This window comes from Pezoporus occidentalis, unplaced genomic scaffold (assembly GCF_034315485.1).
Source record: "Pezoporus occidentalis ecotype Australia unplaced genomic scaffold, CSIRO_AGI_Poc_V1 ctg25, whole genome shotgun sequence".
NCBI lineage: Eukaryota > Metazoa > Chordata > Aves > Psittaciformes > Psittacidae > Pezoporus > Pezoporus occidentalis.
The window spans coordinates 4,788,560-4,794,564 of NW_026914394.1; positions in this window are offsets into that span (position 1 = coordinate 4,788,560).

The following is a 6,005-nucleotide window of genomic DNA, read 5'->3' on the forward strand; positions in this document are numbered from 1 at the left end:
AAATACATTGCTTTCCCTTTATGTAGTTAAAGTACCTTGTTTGTAAAACCTTTGTATAATCCTTAGGAATCTCTAGCAAGAAGTAGGCAAACCTTCAACTTTGAAGAGAGCCCTGCAAGGGCTCTGTGTGCAGGTGATGTGCTGAATTCATTCACGGTTGCCATGGCAACCATTTTCCTCTTTTTTTTACCCAGAATATAACTGCTTTATCAGTAGTTGTACCCTTTCACAGTACCCTGTGACTTTTGTTCAGGGGTCTTATAGCTCTTAGAAGCAATAGATAGGCCCTGAAACTATCAGTATCACAGGCTCTCTTGTGCATTATCACTCTCTAAAGCTCGTTATTCTTCAGCTGTAAGTATACCAGTGTTTATTCTCTATGTTTTTTTGGCAAAAGGCTGTCCCTTCCATACTGCGTGGGGACATGCAGTCATTTCAGATTCTGGGTTTTCAGATCAGTAATTTCAGGTTCTGGGTTTTGAGCACTATTATTTCATAGCTAGGAGATACAATTCTCAGTCCTGCTGTTCCCCTGTCTGCTTTCGCTAAGCTCAAAGAGTTCTTGGTCATCTATTTGAAGAGTCCATTTTGTTGTGCATAACTGTTCTCCTGCCCCTAGGAGCCATCAGATTGCTTCTCTTTCATGTCATTGGCAATGTTTCAGTGATGAAAAAGAAAATGGGAGGATGGAAACCCAATCCGAGATGAAAATGATGACACTGACTGTAACAAACTAATCCCCTTCCAGAAGCGAGGGAGTTCCTTCTCTGAGTGTAGATCTCATAATAAAGTGTTTTCTTTCTCTCAGAAAATTATTCTTGATTCCAGTCAGTCAGGATTACTGTAAGTCTATCCAGTGAAGCCAGGGGGATGGTGCATAAGCAGTACCTTATTGGCAGTGGTTTAACAGTGGTGGATGGCAGCTTAGTGAGTTAATGTATATTTATATATTTCCACATATGCAAGTGCATATGCATATGTTTTTTTCTACATCAAATAAAGTATCTTGCCCACAGATGGCTCTTGGGATTAAAAGGATTGAAAATAATAACACATTTCTATTTTCAGTGAATAGACCTATTTTGCAGTTATCCCAGTCAGCAGCATCCATCTGTTGAGCCTTATTTGGGCACTGCCTCCACAAGAGAAAAATCACAGGTAAAATGATGTTTGGACTGTCATTACATTAATTATGTAATTATTGTTAATTTACATTACATTTTGAGTCCATGCTGTTTATTAAACAGTTTGTGTAGAGAATCCAGTATAGGATCAAAACCTCATCTCGTGATAAAACCACAGAAAGGGTGATTTCATAGAATCCCAGAGTGGTTTGGGTAGGAAGAGACCTTAAAGCTCATTCAGTTCCAACCCCTGCCACAGGCAGGAACACCTTCCACTAGAGCAGGTTGCTCCAAGCCCCGTCCAACCTGGCCTTGAACACTGCCAGGGATGGGGCAGCCACAGCTTCTCTGGGCACCCTGTGCCAGCGCCTCAGCACCCTCACAGGGAAGAACTTCTTCCTTATATCTAATCTCAGTTTCCCCTCTCTCAGTTTAAAGCCATTCCCCCTTGTCCTGTCAGGCCTACAGGCCCTGTCTAAAATCCCTTCTCCAGGTTTCCTGCAGCCCCTTCAGGCACTGGAGCTGCTCTAAGGTCTCCCCTTCAGGAGCCTTCTCTTCTTCAGGCTGAACCAGCCCAGCTCTCAGCCTGGTTCCAGAGCAGAGCTGCTCCAGCCCTCGCAGCATCTTCATGGCCTCCTCTGGACATGCTCGAGCAGGTCCATGTCTGTCTTGTGTTGGAGGCCCCAGGAGCCGAATGCAGTGCTGCTGGTGAGGTCTCAGGAGAGGAGAGTAGAGGGGGAGAATCACAGTATTAGGTACAATATCTCAGTGTTGACATAATAGATACAATATCCCATCACCATAACTCACTTCTAATGATCTTCATTGCACACACCATGAACTGATGCTTGTTTGCTGTAGGAGCCTGAGGGGATACAGGGCTCGTTTGGATGGCCAGTCATATCCCAGTCTTCATTGCTTTTGGCTTCTGGGCCCCTAACCCAAATACCCAGTTGCATTCCAGTACCAGCCTATGTTGAGGTTAGGAAAGTGTGCACATTTTCCTTCCTATGGTGGCACATGCCTCTGATTTAGGAAGAACAGAAGAGCTTAAATGCTTGCCCAGTCACTTTGCATCCTGCAATGGAATAAGAAAGGTCAGGAAATAACTTATGTTCAAAAGGAAGACTTCAGTAGAATGGATTTGGTTTCTTTAATAGTAAAGAAAAGGTCATGTCTTTTGTTCTTTTATTCTCACATAAATTGATTTTGTAAATTTGAAGTTGGTTTATCACCATTTGTGTTCTATGGCTTTGTTATTTCAGTCCTGGAGAAAAGGTCATCATCTTAGTGGGTACCTGATATTCCATGGTCCATTCAAACTGCATTACTGCTGCTGAAGCTGAAGTTAATTTTTTTCCTGCATTTTTTCTCTTCTTTTTTTCCACCTAACTTCACCTGTCCCAAGTCAATCCAGCTCCAACTAGGTACTTTGTCCTGCAGTCCATTGTAGCAGAAGTGCTTGCATATGATTGTATCTTTGATTTATTTGGGTTTTTGAAACTTGGATGTCTTGGCTGTGCCAGCCTTATAAGCCATTTAGATTCACATGGATTTGTGTGGGTGTGTTTTGTTCATTGTACAAGAGCTTGGACACTAGTATCTTTCCTTAGGGAAGTTAATTACATTAGGTGTCTCAAAATGAAGTGTCAGTAGAAGACAGTGACCGAGTACTGGCATTCTTATTGTTTCATTGACCTCTAACTTCTCAACATGAAGCTGCTCTAAGAACTGAAAACCTTTCGAACAACTCGATCTATTTCCTTGTATTTTTGATTTCTTAATACTCTGCTCCTGATTTCTAGTACAGATCGAACCAGGCCTCTGCGGTGTGAAAGCACCTGGGAGGAAGGAACCAGTTTGGAGCTTGGTAAGACTGGTAGTAGTTAAACAAAACCAAACCCAAAAATTCAGAAACCCCAACCGAAAGTGTTCTGTCTCCTCAGACCTTCACATTCTCCCTCTATACTCAGAAAATACTAACTGGAATCACAGAGACAAACCAAAACAGGCCTGTTTTACCATTACTAGTATAATGATATTTTGTAGGGTAACACTTCAGTTCTTATTGAGAAGCTTTTTGATGGAGCAAATCTGCAAGCAGATTTGTTGCTGTTTCAGAGGCCTTTTTATTGCTTTTGACACAGAAGGGTAATAATGGCATCTATAAAGATAATGGACGCAAATAAATTCATGATGCCAGTCTTGAGCAATTTACAAACTGAGTAACAATTAAATCTTTGTTTTTTTTTTCACCAGAAGGGTGGCTTTTTCTGTTCTTAATGTAAAGTGACCGCAACTCCAAGTCCTCTTTAGTTTTAAATGTAGTTCAAAGTACAAAGCAAGTTGGTTAAAACACTGAACAGTCTAGAGGAGATGTATTTGCATCATGGAATTGAAGCTGACAGTGTTTCTGCTGTCCTCTTCCTCTCTTTTCTCACTTTAATCTTTTCTCTTTTGCCTTCTCCCCCATTTCCACCCAATTTCTTCAGGGGTCTGCAGAGAGGTAAGAATATTTCTCTATAATCTGCCTTGAGGACCACGACGGAAAATTAAGTCTTTGATAAAGTAATAACAATTAAAATGTCCAATGCAGATTAAATAGACTTCTGTTCTTTAAGTTACATTTCTCTGTATCTCGGTAGTTATCTTGTAAGATGGTAGGAGGAAGGATATACATTCCCCAGGTGTTAGTGCAGCTGGCTCACTTGCAGCCCTTATGGAGTCAGAAAAGTCTGCTAGAACAGAAAGCTATCAAAACCCCTGCAGGAATGGGCCGTCAGCCGTAGGCAGCACATCCAGCAAACTGAGAGCTCTCTAGTGTGTAGCCATAGATGAAACTGATACAGAGCAGTAGTAAAGTGTGTGTATATTACACAGCCTTCTTCTTGTAACTTTAATGAATATCTTGCATCTCACTTCATGTAACATGCCCGCTAACCTTTGATCAAGACTGTCTGTTGTAAAAAATTGGACAGTAGTTGCATTGTAAGATCACTAAAGAGCTTCATGAAAGAGAGAACAATTTATTTGAACTATCTATCTTTAAAAGCCTGTATTTCACCAGCCTTTAACAGTATAGCTTTTGAATTTTTGATAGAAATGTTTCATTTTAATACTCTGGGGCATTTCACAGTTTTTAACCGTCATGAAAGATTCCTTAAAGTGGTAAAATACATTTATATGTATTTTAACTTTATCGTGGCCACTTCCATTTCAGATAAAGCTATGAATCTTCCAGATGTCTTCTCTGCAGCTACCTCTGACAAAGGGGTTTTTTTAGCAGTCTTAATATACAGCAAACACATTTTACTGAGAGTTAATGTAGTCCTTGAAAAGTAATTCTGTATCCAAGGTAGGTGTTACCCTTCTGTATGCTCTCAAGAATGCTGCAGGTGTAATCATATGCTGTTACCTCTTTTTTTAGCTCTGGCATACAAATTTTCTATGTCTTATGCCAGAAAAAAATGGAAGACATCCTTGTGTATCCTCTGCATGAAAAAAGTAACACCTATCTAGGTGTTTCAAGGTCTCAGCCTGAACAACTTCTTGTTCGCAGGGCTAGTGACTTGAATGCTTATTTCTTCTCTACGTTAATTCTCACAATAACATCCTTATTCATGTAGTGTGATGCTTCTAGACACTTTGTAAGCATCCTCTCTCTATCTGCCAGACCAGCATATGGAGCTGATACTGCAAAACTGAAGTACAGACTGGTGGCTGGAGAGCATGGTGTGGGCATTGGAGTGAAAGGATTAAATCATGAGGTAACAGTAAGTACTAACAGCACATTGGCCTTAATAGAGCTCAACAAATCATTTGTTGAACATTACTTTCTACATTAGTCAGAAGCCTGAAGTGCTGAGGTTGACATTGCAACTCATTAGTTCATATTTTTACATGGCTTTAAAGACTACAGAGGGGTAATGGTTTTGCGTATAATAAAGAACCATCTGCATTTTTGGCCTCAAGAGCTGTAAGGTCAGTGAGGTGAAGACTTATGGCTTAGGGTGCAGATTTTATGATGTGAATTGTAAAAAGAATGAGTGTGAAGTAAAGGCAGCTAAATACAAACCAGTTGGTGTTTGACTCAGGCAATGGTTTTTGCATGGAGTAAGAAGGCAAACCAAATGAAAATGATTAAACGTACTGAGGTCTGATAGGAAATTCATAACGTGACTCTTCCACTGAGGAGATAGTGTTTTCTTTACAGCCAGCTCATCACTGACTGTTTGACTTCAGTTTTTCTCCAGCGGTCTTTGAGATGATTAAAGAGGAGCTAAAAAAGACTCACTTCAACATGCTCATCAAATCAGAGGTGTTAGCCAAATGAGTGTCAGTGGGGAAAGGCCTAATTTTAGGGTAGTGGCAGAAAAGAAAGCAATCATCTTTGTTCTTCCTGTGTTGTCATAGTAGCGTAAAGCAGTGGCTTGAGGAGGTGCCTGTCTTTTTATCAGAAATTACCATGCAGCCTTGTTGAACATAGTGAATGCAGCACAATAATTATATGTGAGCAGTTTTCAAACTGCCAAATAGTTTTGCTTTATCCCAAGGACTCCTACTAACAACCAGGTGCCAAAGGCTGACATGAACTCACATAGAAAAAGTTGTCCTGTGTGTTTTCTTCTTAGAGTTGCTTGAGATTCTTCCGCAGCAGCACCTGTGTGTGTGCACTTGGGGGTTAAAATTCTTTGTTAGAGGAATATCAAATCTACTGAATAAGTGTCAGCTGGGGCCATTCCAGCCACAGTTCCAGCCCAGCCCAGCTGCCCTTTGCTCTTTCCTGATTACCACTAGTCTCAGATCGCTCACATTTTGTGCTCTTTCCACATCAGTTCCTCTCTTCCTTTCTGGAAGCAAACTTTATTTATGCTTTGGTTG